Source organism: Callorhinus ursinus, unplaced genomic scaffold (assembly GCF_003265705.2).
Source record: "Callorhinus ursinus isolate GAN/ISIS: 27379988/994484 unplaced genomic scaffold, GSC_fseal_2.0 scaffold100, whole genome shotgun sequence".
NCBI classification, from domain to species: domain Eukaryota; kingdom Metazoa; phylum Chordata; class Mammalia; order Carnivora; family Otariidae; genus Callorhinus; species Callorhinus ursinus.
The window spans coordinates 203,233-225,029 of NW_027397162.1; the positions used below are offsets into that span (position 1 = coordinate 203,233).

The following is a 21,797-nucleotide window of genomic DNA, read 5'->3' on the forward strand; positions in this document are numbered from 1 at the left end:
AGCCTAGTCTGTGACCCCCCCGCCCCCCGGAGTGCTCTCCTTCGGGTCCGCGGCGGTCCCCACGAATCCCGGGCTCAGAGAACGCGGGAACCCAGTCTGTGACGCCGGCGGGGGACGCCGCTGGAGTCACCGTGAGGGAGCGGAAGCCCTCACCCCCACGAGGCCTCGCGGGCCCGACGGCGACCGCCAAAGAGGGCGCGGCCCCCAGGCCGGCGGCCCGCGCATGCGCCGGGCCGGGCCTTCCGGGTCAAGCCCCAGGCAGGCCTGCAGAGCTTTCTGCAGTCTCCGCGCGGCGGCGGTTCGCTACGGTCTTACAGGCCCGGGTCTCGAGGCCTTCCTCTGCTCCCAGGGGAGGGCGGGGTGGGGCCCCAGAACACGTACTTCCGGCTGGGAGCGGGGGTACTGAGTGCGCACGCGCACCCCGGGGCCCCCGCGCAAGGGCGCCTGGGAAGGCCGCCGTGGAGCCCGGGCCCTGCGCTCGAGGGCCTCGCGGTGGGCCCGAGGGACGTCCTCTCCCCGTAGCCAGGCGCCCAGGGTAGGGCGCGGGCTGTCTGGTGCGCTAGGCCGTGAGTTAGCTATAGCCCGGAAGTGCGTGTCGGTTTTAGAATCCCATCGGGCCCCGTTTTCACTGGGTCCGATGTATTCTGGGGGGAAAGAGAACTGACTCCGTCCGTCCTAGAACGACAGCCCCGAGGCGCAGGCACGTGTCGGGGCGAGTGTCCGTGGTGCCTGGCGCCGAGGGGATGCCCCGCCGCTGCTCCCCAAAGGACCGGTAAAGGACCGGAGGGGATGCCCCGCCGCTGCTCCTCCAAGGACCGGTAAATGACCGGAGGGGATGCCCTGCCGCTGCTCCTCCAAGGACCGGTAAATGACCGGAGGGGATGCCCCGCCGCTGCTCCCCAAAGGACCGGTAAATGACCGTCGCGTGAGCGTTCGATAGGTCCCATTTGGGAACGCTGGGTTTCCTGTATTTTTATCTGGAGCCTTAGTGACGAGGCGGCATGGTAACGTGGGGAGGGAAGACGACTGCATTCCTCTTAGAAGAGTAAAAAAATGGTATCTGGAATTTGTAGATAATGGCCGAGCAGATCTGAAGACCATCCCTGAGAAGCTTTGATTTATAAAGTGCTTGGCCCTCTGCTGAGGATTTACGTTATCTTAATTGAAACCTCCTATGCAGTGGGATAATCGTTCTTACTCTACAAATGAGGGAAGAGGCTCAGATAGGAAGTCCCTTGTCCAAGTTTCCACATTTTTGTTCAGTCATCCCGAGAATATTTATTGAGAACTGACTGTGTATTGATTCTGTGTCTTGATTCCACACACAGTCAGCCTCCTGAGCTGGAAAATTCCAGTCCCTGCCCACTCCTCAATCTCCCTCCCTTTCCCCACTCCAGCTGCAGTTTCCATGGTAACAGACTGAACCTGCCTCCATAGCTAACAAGAGCTAAGAGCTCTTGAAGGAGAACAAGCCAGAACCGTTGACGTCAACCTAGCCTGGCTGGGGGATGGGGGGGACTGCCTGAAGCCCCAAAGCCGCCTCTATTGGTGGTTTATGCAAGACTTTTGTACGTGTTCAAGTCTGTTGTTGGGCGGGGGGCGTCTCTGCAGAAGAACAAAATGTCGACTGTGTGAACCTCGGCAGAGTCCACAGAGTCATAGCTTTTCAGCTCAGAAGCTGCTGCAAGCAGCAGTGACATTAACATTATGCATATTTGCCGTTTATTAATTCATTCAGTCTATCATTCAACGATGGTATTTGGACGGGCAGTGGCATTCTGTGTGTCAGACCCTGCTAGATTCTAAAGTTATAATTCCTGTTCAACGTTCATGGTTCTACCTTTCTCTTCTTTAGAGTCGAGCAGGAGAAACGTGTACTTACTCGTTCACTCTTCAGTACATTCTGAGAGACCATGATGTGTGAGACATATATTGGAATCTAGAGGGTACAGAGGTGAGTTTTGAAAACAAAACACTTTGCTGCATAGAAGTGCTTTTAGTGGGATCGAGGTCAGATGTTAACAAGATGATCACAAACATAGCAAATATTTACTGAGCACCAGCTATGGTGTCAGGTACTGTTTTAGGCAAAGGAACTACAGCAGTGAACAAAATAGACTTGGTATCTGTTCTTATGGAGCTTACATTCTGGCGGAAAAAGAGAAAAATATGTAAATGATTCAGTGTTCTTTCTTATAACAAATAGTATAGTTAACTTACATTGACTTAAAAAAAGAGAATTTATTGGCCAATTTAATTGAAAATGCCAGAGGCATAGTTGGTCTATTTAATATTTATAAACATAATTTATATTATTGCAGACATCTATAGTTTTTCTGCCCAATACTCTTTCCCCCTAATTCTTGCCACAACCCTCTTTTGTATGGGGAACTGATTAGCATCTGACCCAGGCTTGGTCAGTCACTCTGTCTGTTGCTGTGCGCATGGTGATTGGTTCAGGGATGAGCACATGACTCCAGATGAGCCACTCAGAGAATTACCTGGAACTTTTCCCTGGGGGTTGTGAGGAATGACATTCTCTTTGCTGGGTGCTCAACTGGTTGGAAGTGTGCCTGAGCTAGGACCATCTTGTCTGCCTACCAGGGAATAAAGCAAGAGAGTTAGAGTCCCCTAGTCTCTCTCCTGCTGCTTAGATTACATAATGTACACAATGGGCTTAGCACAAAGTAAGCTCTCAATAAACATTAACCAGTGTTGTTAGTGATTTACAAAGGGAGCCGTGGGAAGAAATTCTTTGTAGGGACTGGAAGACTGTGGGTTTGTTGACCACTTCAAAGTCAATATAAATCAGGAGGTTTCTTGGAGGTCATGGAATAAAAACAAATGGAGGTACACAGTGTAGAAGAATGTGTCCTCCAGGCCATGGTGAAGTTTGATGAGCTATCCCGGATTCACTTCAGAACCCAATTCCCTGAGTTCAGAACGCTTGGACCGACCCATTCAAACTTTCACTGACACAGTCCTAATACATCCGGGCTGCTATAACGGAACTATCATAAATTGGGTGGCTTATAAACAACAGATACTTCTTTCTCACAGTTCTGGAGGCCAGGAAGTCCAAGATCATGGTGGTGGCAAATTTGGTGTCTGGCCCCAACTTGGGGTGGGGGGTGCAGTTTGACCCCCAGTAGCAAGTGTACCACCTTCTTTGCTGGTTTACCTGCTTCCACTTTTCCTTCCTTCCATTCATTCCCCAACCTAGGCCAGGGTGACCTTCCTAAAATGCCGATAGGACCAGAGGCCTGCTGTAAATTTTGGGGCTCATCTGGGCCTGGTTTTTTTCCTGTATTTCAGGAAAAAGGCAGAGCCACCTCAGTCCCCCTCTGCCCTCTTTCTGGGTGGTGAACATGGAAGCCTTGAGAAGGATGGAGCTGGGAGGGTGAGTCAGGATGTTTTAGTCAATGCTTGTTCTTTCCTGTCTCCTTTCTCCTCCCCTAGCTTTTTTTTCTCAAGGACCCAGTTTTTCTTGGAGAGGGGAGAACAAGGGAAGAGGGGAGAAGATGTATTCCCAACACTATCTGACCGAGTCAGGCGTTTTCTCTTTCAGGTAGGGCTAGTGTAGAGGGTGTAATGGTGGCCCCAGAAGGATACATTCTCATCCAAATCCACAGAACCTGTGAATGGTACCTTATTTGGAAAAAGGGTATTTGTTGATGTGATTAAGAGTTCTGACATGAGCTCATCATGGATTACTTGAGTGGACCCTAAATCCAATGACAAGTGTCCTTTTAAGAGTGAGGCTGAGAGATTAGGTAGGAGAGGAGGTGGAGGCGGGTGCATTCAGTGGGCAATTTGACAGGGGCAGGACTCTCACCCACGCCTGATTCAGACCTTTGGAAATCGCTCATCCCCCCTATGTTGGGATGTGGTGGGGAAATACTTGGTTTGCGTCCCTGCCCTGACCAGGGCATGTTGCTTCACTCTGGCTCAGATGGGAGGACGAACCTAGCAGCTAGTGTGCTCTGCACACACCCCTGAATCGATTGCCTGGGAGGGTCTGCACTCACCACGCAGCTATTCCTCTACAAGGAAGCATGCATTAATTCGCAAAGGAAAAACACCAGGACAGGTCATGAGGGGGACCTCGGAAAGAAGAAAGAAGTGTTATATTTTCGGGCCTTCGATGCACACTTTTTCCTGTGTTTTGAACAATTTTCATTTTGCGCTGGGCCCTTGCAAACTACGTAGCCAGGCCTGCTTTCAGGAGTTAACCTCTTTCCTCCCAGAGGGTGGGCACCATTGGCTGTACCTCCTTCTAGAACTCCTCTGCCCAGAAATGTCCACTTAAACGTGGTCCCGGTCTTGCAGAGGACTTGCCATCCGCCTGCGCTGAAACGCAGCTCTTCTCAGAGGCCAGGGCAGAAACTTGGCTCTTGTCCTTGGTCACTCTCCTCTGCACACCTGGTATATCCCATCAGTCATCAGCCCTGCCAACTCTGCCTCCTGAAATAGCTCTTTCCTCGGGCCTGATCTCATCGTTCCCAACACGGTGAAGGCCACTACTACCATGGCTTGGTTCCTACAATCGAGTACGATCTCCCTTGCATTTTTACCCCCTTCGAATCCATTCTCCGTGCCTTTTAAAAGTGAAAATCAGACTGTCATACCTCTACCTCAAATCCTTCAAAAGATTCCTGCAGTTCTTTCACTGAAGACCCAAGCCCCCACCAAAGCTCACGTAAAGCGGAGACTTCCAAGTTCCGTTTGGAAGGTCTGAGGAGTGGCAGTTGGCTTAGAAAACAGAATGTGTCTGGAAGCTATGTTTGTACCACCTTATGAACAACTACATCGTATTACTATCCAAAAAACGTTCATCAGTATATACTTGCGTTGTGTGTGTGTGTGTGCGCGCGCGCCTTGGTAGAGATACAGGGAGGTGACAAATAGTGACGGTAAAAATATTCCCACTCTCTTATGGTTTCATTCAGGATGTATTTTGGAGTTTTGGAATTTAGTTCAATGGACAATAATCAGGCCGTTTCTCTGTACTGGTCATTGTGAAAGGGATTCAGGACACTAAACTGTTTTATTAGGACATGAAGGGGAATAGACTATCAGCCCCTGAAAATGGGACTAACACTGATGAAAACAAGGATCCAGGGATAACCGGTGGGAAAGACTATTACCAGGGACATCTTTTTCTGGTTTGGAAATGTGGCTGGAATGTTGGACGTGTGCCCTTTCTAAGAAAAACTTCCATCCCCTCTCCTCCACACCCACACATCCCATAGACTGCACTGCATGCATTGCTTGGTCCCTGCCTGGCATTTGGCTCGGGAGTCAAAGGAACAGTCTGAGCCAGGGCGTTGGCGGGAGGCCCCTGTGGACGCTAAACCTGTGTGAACTTTCTGGAGCTCACTTTCCTCAGGGAGGACAAGCTTCAGCCAGAATGTTCCCTCTCACCTGCCTGCAAAGTTCTATACCTGTGCAAAGGTCGATCGTCTCTCACCATCTCAAAACCTCTCAACTGGGTCCTTCTGTGCCTGCTCCATCTCTGTGTCTATGTTGCCACCATGGCTCTCTGGGCAACTGTCTCCTAAATGTGCTTCCATTGCCCTTACGATAAATTCCAAGTCCCTCAGCCTGGATCACGGGAACACCTCAGACCAGGCTCTCTGTCCCAGACTTCATCGTCATACTTGTCTCCTAGCTCCCACGCCTCAGCTGTGATGACTTCTCTCCCTGTTCTCTGTGGAGCCCACGTCTTCCCTCCAGATTTGTCTGTGCTCATTTCCCACTCTTCGTGCCTCACCTTCTATTTTGTATTAACTGTGTTTCTAGCTTCTGTAAACGTGTTGCTCTAATATCTGCTCTACAGGCCGATATGGACACACCTTTTCTCGACAACCAAACAATATGCTGGTGTCACCTTGCTTGGCCTCCTGCCTCCCTCACAGCACCCCCACCACCCCCAGGAGAGGTCCTCTCTCTGGGGATGTGCTTTTCAAATGCAAATTCATCAATTCAGAGTCTACACATTCCTCACCACACCCTTACCAGCCTTTCACACTCCGGACCACCATCCCTCTACTCTACGTACCCCAGAGCCAGGTACTAGAGGACTAGGGACATCCCCTATGCCCTAGAACCCACTGAAATTATTAGAACTGGCCAATCCTAACCTGGCTTACTCTACCTCAGCTGTTCCTTCAGAAACCACAGTAAAGGATCTTACCCACGTTTTCCCCCTACTCTCTCTGCCTCCTGACTGGCCCGTGTAGACCTGCATAGCATGGTGGACCCTTCTTGGGAATTGTGAGTAACAAACAATGTCTTTAATGACAGTCATCTTCTGATCTGTTGGCCTTGCTATGCCTTAAATTTTCTATTAATACACTATATTTTAGAGCACATTCTGATCAGTTCCTTCTAAATAGATTTACATTCACCCCACACCCCCTGAAATTATTCTGCTCAAAATTTACTATGTTAGATGCAATGGTCATGTCTCTGTCCTCATGTTATATGGCTTTACTGTGGCCATCAACACAACTGACCTCTTTGTCCTTCTTAAAAACACTTTCTTCTGGCGCCTTCTTGGAACCTCTGTTCCTCTTGGCTTCCTGGCCCCCACCTCATCCCAGCTTTTATCAGAGCTGAAGATGTACACATCCTTTGACCAGGCCATTCTCCCATTCTCATTCAAGGAACCTAGATGATGACTCCCAGGAAGGCACACTGAGCAAGGAATGGTACTAGTTTCCAACATTTACTGAGTACCTTAATCGATACCAGTCATGTTCTTAGGCCCCGGGATACATATGGATGAGCAATTCAGGTCATGTTCCTCTTCTCACGGGGCTGACAGTCTTGTGGGGCCAGAGTCCCAAACAAGTTGAGAATAAGGAAGTTCCCACAAGCTTGGGAAAAGACGCATTGGTCTCCAGCCAGGGGAACAAACAGCCATCGGAATCAGTTTTAAACCCATTCAACCGATCAGTGACAACTCGCCTCAGAGAATGCACTTTTTTCAAGCCAAACAATTGGTGTCAGCACTTTGCTTTGGAAAGTCAGCCACTGAAAGAGCCCATCAAGGATGGACTCACTCCGATAAACACGCCTCTAAGTGCCAACCAATCAACAGGGGTCTCACTTGAGAGGCCACAGTCCTACCGATGATGTCAACCTATTTGTGTCCCGGAAGGCCTGCCAAACCCTGAACTCCAGATTCTGTATAAAATCGGTCCATCCTGCACAGAGATGACCCAACTAGTATCGCTCTCCCTTACTGTGGTAAAAAATCAGTTAAGCAGTGTCCGTTGATTTCAGATATTGAGTTGTATAAGTCTGCTAGGGCTGCCATAACACGGCACCACTACAATAGAAATTTATTTTTGTGCAGTTCCGCAGACCACAAGTCCAAGATCAAGGTGTCTTCGGGGTTGGTTTACTCTTGAGTCCTCCTCTCTTTTTGGCTTGTAGACAGTTGTCTTCCCCCTTTGTCTTCACATGGAGGGGGGACACCTGTCTCCATACATATGCAAATGTCCTCTTCTTATAAGGATGCCAGGCGGATTGGATTAGGGCCCACTCGAATGACCTCATTTTACCTTAACTATCTCTTGAGAGGTCCTATCTCCAAATACAGTTTCATTCTGAGGTACTGGGGTTAGGACTTCAGCATATGAATTTGGGGGTGGGGGGCGGTATGTATAATTCAGCCCATCACAGAATAGTAGTCTCATTGTGTTTTGACAAAGTAAATGCAGAGCTCCATATATAATCACAGTTGTTCCTACATTTCTAAGCTTTCCGTACTTTCCTGGGAATGTGTCTCCTTCCTCCAGTAGGAGCAACAACATCCTTATTATCCCTGGTTTTTGGTCACATGCCATGAGTTCTCCATATGAGCAAAATTCATATAAATTCTCTATATTCTGGATTGCCCATTTATTGCTTGCCTGCCCCTCCTACCGGGGACAATATCAACTTGGGGGATTTAGTGTTCCTTGAGCAGAGGTTGAGTGGAGAATAGTGAACCTGGGGATAAATCATGCTTGCCTCCGGGTGTTTATTAGCCCCAGGGAGTTAGTGTCATTTCTCCCTAGGTGTCTATCCTCCCACGTGGAAGGCAAACACCTGTATGGTGAATTGGGCAGAGCCAGGACGGGTGCTCTCCACTTCTCATGGTCTTGGGGTCTAGGCTGGGGTGATGTAAGTGTCTCAGAGTTTAAGGAGGCACCAAAAAACTCAGTGTTAAGATAAATAATATTTGAATGCAATGTTTTAAAGAATCAAAATGAATGCGAAACAATCCATGATGAATAGTACCAACGTTTTAAACGAAGCCAGTCGGTATTGCTGATTTTTCCTTTACCCTCAAGCTCTGACATGATGTGGCATGGCACCGTTACTCATCCTGTCTTTAGAATTCTTAAAAAATTTAAATTAGATTTTAAAATCACAAATAAAAAATTTTAATTAAACATTAAAACCTAAAATTTAAATGTATTAAAAATTTTAAACCCAAAATTTTAGTGAAATTAAGATTTTAAAAAATCTAAAATCTAAAAGTTTGATATTTTGGGCACCCGGGTGGCTCAGGTCACGATCTCAGGGTCCTGAGATCAAGCCCCGTGTTGGGCTCCCTGCTAAGGCGGGAGTCTGCTTCTCCCTCTCCTTCTGCCCCTCTCCCCCCACCCCCGCTCATGCACTCGCTTGCGCGCGCGCTCTCTCTCTCTCTCTCTCTCAAATAAATAAAACTTAAAAAAATAAAAAAAATTGGATATTTTGTTCACCATGGACTCTTTTGCATTCATTTTGGTTTTTAAAAAAACAATCTGCTAAAATGTTCTTTATCTCGATTCCTGAGCTTTTGGCATGCCCTTAAATTTTGCAAGTGAGGGGAATGCTTCACTCACCTCACCCTGATCCTGGCTTTGCTCATCCTTTCCCATGGCCTCCTTCTTCTCCAGCCCAGACCTCTCACCAGAGTTCTAGGAGCTGACTTCTGGGCCTTCTTGCTTGGAAGGCATTGAGCACCTAGAGTGCAGCAAAGCTTAGAAGAAGTCCAACCAGGTGTTTTTTGGACCGGACCTTCCCCTTATAGCAGTCCCCAACTCAGCAAATGGGCTACCATCCACCCAGTTTCCAAGCCGCAGAACCAGGAAACATCCCTGACTTCCTCTCACACCTCCCGCTATGGGCTGTACCTCACATACACCTTCTTCCATCTGACCTCCCCCTCTACTTCTCTCTCAGCCTTCCCATTTTCTTCATCCCCAGCACTGCTCATCCTTTGTCAACTCTTTTTCCTTTAATACTTTTTTTTTCCAGTTGTGTTGAGGTATGTTAAAAATCCTAAGACTCCACCAAAAAAACTGTGAGATCAGTGAGGTCAGTCAAGTTGCAGAATATACAGAATCAACATATAAAAATCAGTGTCATTTCTGTACCCTAATGAGGAATCATCTGAAAAAGAGAGAAAACAATCCCATTTATGATAGCATTGAAACCAATAAAGTACTTAGGAATACATTTAACCAGGGAGGTGAAAGATCTCTATGCTGAAAACTATAAGACACTAATGAAGGAAACTGTAGACACAAATAAATGGGAATAACCCTGTGTCCGTGGATCCAAAGAATTAATATCGTAAAAATGTCCATACAACCCAAAGCAATCTGCAGCTTCAATGCAATCCTTTTGTCAACTCTTGCCTCCTTGACAAGGCTTATCCTGCCCTCCCTGTTTAAAAATGCAACACCTTTTTCCTTCCACTGTGACAAAGACCCTTTCCTTGACCTAACTCTACTCAGACTTTCTGATAAAGCCCCACCCCAACCTCAGGCTCTGTCCTTGGCCTGAGTCAGTTTGGCAAAAATTCCCTGCCGTTGGTTTGATCACTTTCAGCCTCTTGTCACCCTGGTCTGCCTTCTGCAAGAATCACCTCTCCCTCTGCCCCTCTCCCTGCTCGCACTCTAAATAAACAAATAAATATTTTTTAAATAAAAAAATAGTTAACCTACCTCTTAATAATTTTTAACCAACTGACATCCACCCAACTCCTTGGCTATAAATTTCTGCTTTTCCTTATTGTATTCAGAGGTGATCCTGATCTCTCTCCCCTACTGCAAAACCCCATGGTAGTAGCTCTCTTGGATAAAATCTTCTTTACCATCTTGGACAAGTGTCCTGAAGGGATGAATGGAGGTGTTAGCTATGGTGGTAATCGTTTTGCAACATGTAAGTGTGTCAAATCCACACATTGTACACCTTACACTTACACAATGTTTTATGTCACTTACATCTCAGTAAAGCTGGAAAAAAGTGTCACAAGTAAGTTTTTCTTTAACACTGCCTAGCATTCTCTGCCCTCTTTAAGTTGATTACATATCACTTGCTAGAACACTGTATAATTTCCTTAAGGATTCTGTTTATCTTTTCTGGCTGTCCTCTCCTCTTAGAACAGTGATTTTCAGCTTGAGGCAATGTTACGCCCACAGGACATTTGACAATGTCTGGAGATGTTTTTAGTTGTCATAACTGAGGGGGAGGGGTGTTATTGGCATCTAGTGGGCAGAGACTAGGGATGCTGCTAAACTGCCTACAAAACACAGAGCAGACCCCTACAACAAAAATTATCCAGCCCAGAGTGTCAATCCTGCCAGGCTGAGAAAACCTGCACTATAACTGAATTCCATGAGGGCAGAAATTCTGGTGCATTTTGTTCACTGAGTTAGAACAGTGCAAGGAGAACTTTCTCCATTTGTGAACTGCCTCCCTGACGGCCTCCCTGCCTCCATATTGCCTCCTTCCAACCCACTCTTCAACAACAGCTAGGATGTCCTGGTGCAGACTGGAACAGGGGCACGCCAGAAGTCCCCACGTAATTCAAGCCCAGGTGGCTTGGCAGCAGGAACTTGGCCCCTCTTGTGACCCAGAGAATGGAGTGGCAGCCCCGGTTCACCCTTTCAGGAGAGATTGGTTCTTGCCCATTTCCAATTCCATTTCCCCAAATGGGCCTCCTGGAGGCCCCAGTCCTTCCTCAGGAAAGGAGTTTAGGGGAAGTAGAGGAGTGGAAATGGCCCCACGCCGCTCCTGGACATGCCCTGGCTGTTCTGGTCTTCCTTCCCTGTGAGGAACTGATTTTTTGTTCTCAGGGAGTTAAATCTTGGCTGGGTCATTAGCCTGCACATCTCTTGGGAAGGGAAATGCCTATCACAGTTGTAAGGCAGAAGCATGGACGTCAACGCACCCCTCCCCTGATCACAGTCCCCATATACCACAAAGTCCTGTCCCTCATGCTTCAGAAGCACCTCCTCCTTCAGACAAGATCTCTCCACCTCCTTTGCTGGCCCCTGGACCTCTCCCACCCTTATCCTTCCCCTGGAGCACTCCACTGGTCTCCTGATGGTATCCCTGCTTCCATTGTTGCCCACCCTCCAGTCGATTCCCCACACAAATAAGACTTTACCACTCCCTTACTTCAAACCAACTAACAACCCCCCCCACCAACTGCTATCAGAAAAATAACTGAAGCTCCTTTATGAAAAACCATTAGGCTTTTAAGCAGTGGAAGCTCTAGAATTTCCACTACAAGGGTTTAGGGGCACCATTTAGTTACATAGTATGGGATGAGGAGAGGCAAATCCTCCACTTTCCTTGAAGCTGTGTTTGTACATTTTTTTCATCTGTGATGCACTATAACTCCCTGTGAAAACGGGGTTATGAATATTGTGAGGCCTGGGGGTGGGGGTACACATGTATGTTTAAGTATCTACGGAACGGGGTTTCTCAACCTCAGCACTACCAACGTTGACATCTGATTTTCCTTTGGGGGGTGTGTGTGTGTGTGTGTGTGTGTGTGTGTGTAGGGCTGTCCTGTGGATGATGGATGTTGAGCAGTGTCCCTGGCCACTACCCACCTTCAGTCGTGTAACCAAATTTTTCTCCAGACATTGATTGCCAAATGTCCCCCGGGGGCCCGGATTGCCACCCCCCCAACCAGTTGGGAACCACTGCTATATGAGGTGATAAAGGAATAAAAGTGACATTTTTTCATTGCTTTATAGTAAAACGTGGCTTTTATTCAGCTTGAGAAGCATCTTCCATAAACCTACTTTCGTGGGGTGATAGGAAATACACTCAGAGGTAGAAGACATGAAAGATGATCGGTATCCTGGGTGTTAGGGGACACTCACTAAAACCAGGAACCAGGGATATATTTGCAAAACAGACAGCTGGTCTTTCACCTTTTTCCATTTTGGAAACGGGCATTCTCTGGATTACAGGCACACTGTGCCCTTCCAAGAAAACGGGTCCCTCCGTTGATTATTAGACACTGATGTGTGCATAGCTTGGACTCCAGCAGGTGTTTAGCTCATGGATCAGGGAAATTCCTTAGAAGGCTGTTGACTTGACATTTTCATCTGGACACTGGGACTTGTGTTAATGTTCTGGTGAGACTTCCAGACATAAATTTCTCTCCTAACCGCCATCTTTTCTCTGTCCCCGCCAGTAACATCACTCGGATCGCTCCACTTCTCTCCATCCCCCTTGTTCTGTTTCGAAGCCAGCTGTGATCTTCCCCGCAGTGAGGGCCACAGTAGATTCCTATTGCAGCAACTTCTCTTATCCCTCACAGCCATTCTCCAAAACGCAGTCAGACAAATGTAAAAACACAGACTGTGTCTCTTCCGGCTTGGAACCCTTCCACAGCCCAGCACTGTTCTGACACCTCACACCATCGGGGTAGCTACTGTTGACACAAAACAAAGCAGACACAAGTGTTGACAAAGATATGGAGAAATTGGGACCCTTGTGTCCAGAAGACAGAACTTTACCATTCCGTTTTTATGGAGTACTTACAGTGGTCAGATTCATAGAGACAGGAAGTAGAATGATGGTCTCCGGGCCTGGGGAGGGAAGAATAGGGCATTATTATTTAATGGGGACAGAGTTTGAGTTATATAAGATGAAAAGAGTTTTGGGGATGGATGGTGGTGACGGTTGTGCAACATTATGAATGTATTTAATACCACCAAACTGTACGTTAAAAATGGCTAAGATGGTAGATTTTGTTATGTGTATTTTACCACAATAAAAAAATTTGGGAAAAAAAGAAAAGATAGACCCTTCAGTCAATCTGAAGGCTTGACTAGGATGGGAAGATCCACTTCTAGGATGGCTCGCTCAAGGGCCTGGCAAGTAGATGCTGGCTGTTGTCTAGAAGCCCCGGTCCCTCCCACCCTTATAGGACCACCTGAGTGTCTCTAACAACATGGTGGCCTACTTCCTTCAGAGTCCATCTCATCCAAGAAAGAACAAGGCAGAAATCGCCATGTCTTTTACGATCTAGCCTGAGCCATCACACACTGTCACTTCTGCAGTGTGCTATTGGTGACACGGCTCATCGTCCCTGCTCAGTGTGGGAGAGCCTTCACAAAGAGGTGAGGATCACTGAGCGCCATCCTGGAGGCTGGCTACTACGATCTGTAATGGCAAAAGAGGGGTATGGAAGTGAATTCTTGGAAGTGGATTCCTCCCCAAAGCCTTCAGATAAGAGCACAGCCCAGCCCACACCTTGATTTTGGTCTCCTGAGATCCTGAGCGAAGAACCCAGTAGAGCCTGCCTCGACTTCAGACCTATAGAATTTTAAGCCACTGAGCTTGTGGTAATTTGTTACACAGTAATAGAACACTAATAGAGTTATTGTCAGAATGGACCATGGACTGTAAATTCGACAGGAAGGAACATGAAGTCAGGTGTAACAGACTGAATGTGCCAATAATGCCACAGAATTGTGTGTGTGTTGGCGGAAAGGAAGAAGACCAAAGGGACAGGGGCTAGTGTTGAGAACAGGACTGTCTATCAAGATTTCAAACATGATACAGTTTCCAATGATGACAAAGTCTAGACTGATAGGTAGAGAGGTAGAGGGAGGGAGGGAGGGAGGGAGGGAGGGTAGAGATGGATGGGTAGATGGGTGGATGGACAGACGGAAGGATGGCTGGCTGGCTGGCTGAGTGGATGGGTGGATGGATGGATAGATAGACAGACAGACAGATAGATAATGTATGCATAGAAAAAAGAATGAAGTAAATATCCCTAAACCTTAACAGTAGTTATCCCCATATTATCTGATGATGGGGAAGAATTTTTAAACTTCTGTAGAGAATTCTGTAGAGAATCTTCAACTCTGTGTTCCCACTGACCAAATACTTCTGATCCTGGGGATTTGCCTTTAGGAAGGAAGCAGCAAGGCACAAAAGAATGTGTGTACAGGGATTTTCATTACAGTTTTATTTACATTTACACAAAAAAAACTGGAAATGAACTGGAAGTCTAATAATTTCTGAAGGGCAGACGTATTTTGGCATGTCTATACAATGACAATTTAAGTTTTCATTATAAGGCATGTCTCTAAAATTGTTTGATGAGAATAGGGGCTTATGTTTCTGGAGAAGGAAAGAGTAGGAAAAGCAAAGTGCACACCGTGTAGGTTGTCAAGTTCACAAGGCAGGGAATTAATTTTGTCTGTTTCGAGTGCCACTATATCCCCAGCACCTGGAACAATGCTTTGCACATAATAGGCACTCAGTTAAAAATTGTCAAATGAATAGCATCCTCACAATTTCATTAAAAGTGGCTTTCATGAATATATTTTCATGGGGAAAAATGTATGAAAATATTCCACAATGTTTCTAGAATTCATCTCTCGTTGGTCTTGTGGATAATTTTAATTTTTTAATTAATTTTTTTGTAATTTTGAAAGTAGCCACAACGGGCACATATTCCTTTTAGCATGGGAAAAATGAAACAATCTTGTGTGAAAGAGAGAACTAGGGGAGAGGCCATCCTGGACAACATATTCCTTTCAAAGCCAGAACAACTGTGGCGGATTAAGTGCGGGCCCTGTTCTTCCTGCTTTTTCCTGCCGCTAGCCCTCTCCACCCCCACAGCTGTCATTTGATCCAAGGACACATCTGCAGGCTCAGCAAAGGGGGAGACACTGGCTGCCCTCCCTTGAGGAGATCCCTGCCCAGCAACTACTAACCATTTCTATTTAAACATTGTCCCATTTTTAGGGAAGGGTTATTATCAGTCAGCCACGTGATATGCAAGGCGGGAACTGGGGAGCCCATGTCTTGCACATTATGTTGTGCCCAACTATCCCTGTAGATGTCTTCCAGACCTTTCCTCTTTTCCCCCATCTCTATGACCAGACATTAGCTCCAGGTCACTTCGGATTTGAGTGGCTTCAGATGCACTCTGCTTACAGTCGGAAGGATCTCCGCTAGAGAAAAATCTGGTCACATCACCCTCCCTGTTAAAAACCAGTCAGACCCCTTCGGATGAAGACCACCCCCACCCCTTAGCATTGATTGGAAATTCCAGTAGACCCAAGGCTCTGCCCACAAATACTGCTTCTCTTGCAGCTCCTCCCACTCAAGTGGTTTCACTTCTCTACCACTGTGAAATGGGTATTATAGTAGATCCTACCTTAAATGAAATAGCTTCTATGGAGTTCTTGGTAGATGCTGGGCATACAGTACCAAGATCATAGGATTGTGCCCAAGACCTTTTTCTAAGCACAGTTCAGTATCTCCCAAAACCCTTGTTGGTGCCAGACATTATGCTGGGGCAAGAGGAATGTGCAAAACAGGCTGTAGCCAGCAATTCCACTTCTGGCTATATCCCCAAAAGACTTAGAAGTAGGATCTCAGAGAGATACTTGCACACCAGTGTCTCAGCAACATTATTCGCAATAGCCAAGTGTCAGAAGCAATCCAGTGTCCATCGATGAGTGGCCAGATAAACAACATGTGGTCTGTCCATCCCATGAAATACTATTCAGCCTTCCAAAGGAAGGACAGTCTGACACGGGCTCCATGAGTAGACCCTGAAGACATCATGCTAAGAGAAATAAGCCAGTCACAGAAAGACAAATACTGTATGATTCCACTTCTGTGAGGTCCCTAGAGGAGTCAGATTCATAGAGACAGAAGGTAGAAGGGTGAGTGCCAGGGCCTGGGGAGATGATATCTAACAATGGGGACAGAGTATTTCAGTTTCGCAAGATGAAAAGAGTTTGGAGATGGATGGTGGGGTTGGCCACACAACAGTGGGAATATACAGAACACTACTGAACTGTACACTTAAAAATCATTAAGACGGTAAATTTTATGCTACATGCATTTCATCACAGTTACCAAAGAAAGCCAGCCTGGGTCTGCCCTCTCCAAGCACGCCGCCCTTCTCGGAGGCCCTGCTCTTGAGGGCCGGACCTGGAGCGGCAGGTCTCTTGGCCTGGAACACCTTCCCTCCTGGTTCTGTCCCCACTTTTCAGGACACTTCCTCCAGGAGCCCTTCTCTGATCCTGCCCAGAAGAAGGGAAGTTCCAGCGGTGGGCTGGTAGTGGTCTTCACAGGCTCACAAGCACCAGTCGCGGTCCTCTCTCCCAGCTCCACCACATTTGGTGATGTGACCTTGTTAGCTTGCCATCAGCCTCAGTGGGAGTATTTGCGCAGTGGAAATCGGCAAATGCTACAGACTATGGTTTTGTTCCTACCACGGGGTGGTTTCCCCTCTGTTGCTGCCCAGGCATCCTAGCCCCGCCTGATGGCAACCTCCAGCTCATTCACATGCTGTCGCTATGGATTGCAGTGTCCCCGTGGTCTCTCGCCCCTACAAGACCCTTTCCCCAGCCCAGAGTGACCTCCCGTCACCTTGCACGTCACATGCACTGCTCCCGCCACACCAGGCTTCTCCCAAGCCTCTCTCCAGGGGTTCACACTTGTTCTCCTTTTCTGTATGTTCTTCACACAGACCTTCCTTTGACTTCTCATTTAGGCTGGGGCTTCAATGTCGTCTCGTTAGAGACAGCTGCAATAGTCCCTTACACCCTCCAAAAATGCCTGTCACCTCCTAGGTGGCCCCAGCTCCACGATTGACACCCATTCTTTGATGTGCATAGCTGATGTCTTCTCTGTGTGATTTATAAAGTGATGCACAAACCCGCATCAGGGTCCCTCCTTCTCACCCTTCTGAAGCCTCTCCTCTGTAGAAATTCCTGAGGAACCAGCAGATTACCCTGTTTTCTTATCTCCAGTCTTTAAATTGAGGTAAAATACACAAAACATAACATTTACTGTCTTCACCATTTTTAAGTGTACAGTTACATAAACACTATTGGAAAACAGATCTCCAGACCTTTTTTTATCTTGCAAATCTAGAATTCTGTACCAAACAACACCCCACTTCCCCCGGCTCTCTGTCCTTTGATTTCTCTGAATGTGAATACTCTAGGAGCCTCACAGAAGTGGAATCACACAATATTTGTCTTTTTGGTGACAGCCTCTTTTTCAGTTAGCATAATATCCTCAGGGTGCATTCATATTGTAACACGTGGCAGGATTTCCTTGCCTTTTAAGGCTGCACAATATTCCATCGTGTGGATACCATTGTGTTTATGTACTTATCCACTGATGGACACTTGTGTTGTTTCCGTCTCTTGGCTGCTGTGAATCACACTGTTGCTGAGAATATGGGTGTATTTCTCTGAGACTCTGCTGTCAAGTTTTTTGCATGTGTACCCAGAAGTGGGATTACTGGATCCCAGGGTAGTTCTATTTTTAATTTTTTGAGGGACACCCCCCCATGCTGTTTTCCATGGCGGTTCCACCATTTTGTAATCCCACCAGCAGGGTGCAAGTGTTCCCATTTCTCCCCGCCGTTATAACATTGGGTATTTTCTGTTTCTGTTTTGTTCTAATAACCACCCTAGTGGGTGTGAAATGCTATCTCATTGTGGGTTTGGTTTGCATTCTCTGATGATTAATGAGGCAGAACACCTTTTTATGTACTTGTTGACCATTTGCGTATCGTCTTCAGAGAAACGTCTGTTGAAGTCCTTTGCCCATTTTCAAATTGGGTTTATTTACTTGCTTGTTGAATTTAGGAGTTCTTTATATATATAATTTGAATATTAACCCATTGTTAGCTCTACCGTTTGCAAATATTTTCTCCCATCCTATAGGTTGCCCTTTCATTTTGTTGGTTATCTCCTTCGATGCACAGAAGTTTTGAAGTTAGTTGTAATCCCACTTGTGTACTTGTGCCTTTGTTCCCGCGTTTTTGGTGTCACACCCAAGAAATCATTGCCCATTGCCATTAATTTTTTTTAATTTTATTTTTTTTAAGATTTTATTTATGTATTAGAGAGAGACGGAGAAAGCACCAGCAGAGGAGGGGCAGAGGGAGAGGGAGAAGCAGACTCCCCGCTGAGTGGGGAGCCCCACACCACACGGGGCTCGATCCCAGGACCCCAAGATCATGACCTGCGCAAAGGCAGGCACATAACCTACTGCACCACCCAGGCGCCCTGCCACTAATTTAAAAAGGTATCTTGACTTTGTCAGAGTCCCTGTCCCCTTCTCCGCATCGCCACGAGCTCCTGTGACTGCCCAGAGTTTAGCCCAGTGCCTGGGACACAGTGTATGTAAAACACTTGTTGAACAAGTGAATGCTCCACTGTGGGCGTCTGACAGAATTTTATTTATAGTTTACACCTGACTGTCCCAGGCAGGGTCTCTGAATTCCTCTCCTCGCCACCAGGGAGGGAGAGCAGGGGCTCCCAGAGGGGAACCACCTGTCACTGTCCTGTAATGTGGTATCAGAGGGATAGACTGTAGCTCCTGGTGCCCCAGAGGGCTCTGTACCAGGGCTGGAAGCTGGGAGCCTTCTTGCTCTTTGATTTGCAAGGTGAATGGGGTGAGCCCCTTCTGCCCCTCCCTTCCTGCTCCCCTCCTTAGGGAAGGTTGAGGCTGAGTGGGGCTGGAAAGGAGGGTGCAGGACATTCTGGTTCTTCCTGAATCCTCACTGCGGCTGGAGACAAGCTTTACTGGGTCACCTGCCCCCAAAGTGGATGAAAGCAGAGGCAGGGTCTCCATCTACCCCATTCCTGGACATGGAAATATATACAGGGTCTGTGCTTACCTCCCTCCTGAGTATGGAAACGTGAAGAGAGTCAAGGCCTCCCCCATTCCTGGATATGAAAACAGTAACACTTTGTTTCCCTTTCGAACCGGATTGCATCCCCTAGATCTTACTGGTATACAAATCCTGTCACTTGGAGGGGTCAGGCAGGGGCTCAGGCAGGCCCCTGTGCTGAGGTACAAGCCTTCTTCCTGGCCGTGGCCAGGGCATCCAGCCCCAGCTGGAGGGATTAAGGAAAGGAGGCTCCTGGCGTCCCTCAGTCTGGTGTGGCTGCCTGGGAGTGTCCCAGGAGACACTGAGTGGCCCAGAAGGCTGGAGGCTCCAAATCAATCGGCGACCTGAAGGTCATCAGAGCTGTGGCCTTCAAATTAGGTTACTTGTAACCCCGGAGGCATGCACGCCCTGCAGGGCAGGGAAGAAAGGCGGAAGAAAGGCTGATTGTTTAAGGGAAGCGATTTCCCAGAGAGGCGCCGTGCGGTTCCCCTTTCTGGCACTTTACAAATGAATAGCATACCTCTCCCCTGCCCCCTAGTCTTACCGAGGCCCATTGTCCAGGGCTAAGAAAGCTCTTGGGATCCCAAACCGAGCGACAATTAGAAAGACTGTTTAAAGCAGGAGGGAGTAAAATGACCAGGATTTGCTCTGACAAATCAAGGTTAATGCATGAAGTAAAAGGAATATGTTGGAAATGATGCGGTGCCTTCTGTTTTCCAGGACACTTATCCAGACTCGTAGGAGAAAGGCTTTCATTAGCTTTTGCTGAAAGATGATTGCATGTTGTAGCTCCATCTTTGATAGCCAATAAAATACTCAGCTCACCGTTAATCATTTCTCTGCTAGTTTTTTCCTAACAAGCCACAATTCAGAGGGTATAAATGAATAAATAGATAAATAAATAAACTTAAAAGAAAATAAGTGGGGGCCATAGTCCTTTGTAAGCCCTGTGCTTTCCTGATACCTTTCTTCTTGAATTTCGTTGAGTACTGATTCTCAGCAGTAAGTAACATTAAGCAAAGATAAGTTTGTGAGCTAAGCTCTGTTACAGTGGATGCTCACAATAACCTTTTGGCTGGATACTCTCAGAGATTTTTTTTTCTTCATGTAGGGAAACTGAATCAGGAAAGGGAGAGGTGGTTTGTCCAATAGCCAAGATTTAAACTGGGTGGTTTGGGAGGAATCGTGCTGGCTCTTGAGCTCTGCTGGGTGCCGCTTCATTCCTGGAGACTTGCACAAGGAGAAGCCAAGGTCAAGGCGTGGCTATTTGGTGCTGCACTTGGTGCCACAACTTTCTAATGAAATGTTAGCATCAAAAGGACACTGCCACCTTCCTCCAGCACTACCTTCACGCCTGGATCTGGGCCCCATGGTCTTCCTCCCCCTGTTGCTGTGTCTGGATGGCTGTGTTCTTCCCCGAGGCCTGCCTCCCCACTTGGGTCCCATTCCGCTCTCCAGTCAAGGGCACCGTTTTCACATCCTCCCCCTTAGCACGACCTCTGCAGCCCCCTGGGTGGCCTGACCTCCACGGTGATGCTCTCTTCTGATTTTCTTCCCTCGTCGCTGACTGGTGACTGCAAGAGTAGCCCAGCCTCCAGGAAGGCCCCTGGAATCCTCACCTTCTGCTGTTCGTTCCCTGGTGACCTTCCTTGGGTGATACGCCCATCCCTGAACCAGTCCCTGAGGCCAAGGGGATATACTGCTCTCCGGGCCAGACGAGGTCCTCGGCCCCCGCCTGGAGTCAGCGGGGTGGGGGTCAGCCCCACCTGAACCGTATGACAGGACAGTGAGAGAAGGGGCAGTCTCAGAAGAGATGTAGCGAGTGCCTGGGGGGCAAACACAGCACCTGGGGTGGGATGCATAGTGGCTATTATAAGAAAAGCGAGGAATGCACGTGTGTTCAGACAGATTCGTGTTTTCCCTCTTCACTCACATGTTTCTGGTGGACTTGCAAATATTTCTGCTTGCTTCTTTCTATGCAACGTTCAGCGAGTGGGTCTATTCATATTTCACACTTATTTGGGGCTGCCTGAATGCGAGGTGCTGTTTGTGTACTTGGTATAGATTTTCTTACTTTATCCTCTACGATCCTACGAGGTCATACTTATTTTTTTTAAATCATCACCTCTGCTTCACAGATGAAGGAACAGGTACAGAGAGGTTAAGTAACTTGTTTCCAGTCACGTGGCAAGTAATGTGTGGAGTTCAGGAAGCATGACCTCCCTTACCCACCATATATTACTCTGTGTCTCAGGAGCTCAATGCGTTTGGAATGGAATTCTCATCCAGCATGGCACCCTAGGCTCAAATGTCTCTTCGTAGGTGATACCCCCAAAGAGCAGCAAGTCTTACAGGAGCATCCATTTGTTAAGTGTGTCTGAGAGCGCATCACTGGGATGGCGCCTCCCTCTGCGTGGCCCTACGGGGCCATCTTGATTGCAAGGGAAAGGAGCCCAGTCTAGTTCACCTTCAGCCCTCTCCTCTGGCACATGGGGCCACTCCGTAGAATGGCAGGGGTGCAGCTGGTCTGAGAGGGTTGCCAATGACAGAAACAACTCTAACTAGTTTAGGCAAAGAGGGGGACTTTCTTGGCTCTGGTAACCAAATCCCGGGGAGGGAAGAGGTGTAGCCGTGCTCAGGGTAGTGGAATGCAGCCAGCAGCTGTCTTTCTATCACTTGAATCTGCATGTTGGCAGCACACTGTCATGCAAGTCTTCCCCATGAGGTCAGAACGGTGCTATTCCTAGGTTATCCATCTGCGAGGAGCAGTCTTGCGTGCCTTGTCCTTAGAAGGCTCTTCACAGGCCTGGGTGGGCCACACACAGAGAATGCTCTAATAGGT

The 21,797-nt window shown here is 47.6% G+C and overlaps 1 long non-coding RNA gene across 4 annotated transcripts in view; it reads left to right on the forward strand.

Annotated features, from left to right (window-relative positions):
• The first annotated feature begins 469 nt into the window (after window positions 1-469).
• The window catches only part of LOC141371787 (uncharacterized), an 89,497-nt gene continuing 68,169 nt past the window's right edge, over window positions 470-21,797 (forward strand). For 2 of the 4 annotated variants that reach the window (XR_012377017.1, XR_012377018.1), the window contains exons 1-2: window positions 476-772; window positions 1,856-1,954. This is a non-coding gene — a long non-coding RNA (uncharacterized lncRNA). Of the gene's footprint in view, window positions 773-1,453; window positions 1,569-1,855; window positions 1,955-21,797 lie in introns of those variants that run through there. The other 2 variants (XR_012377020.1, XR_012377019.1) reach the window with 2 other exon arrangements.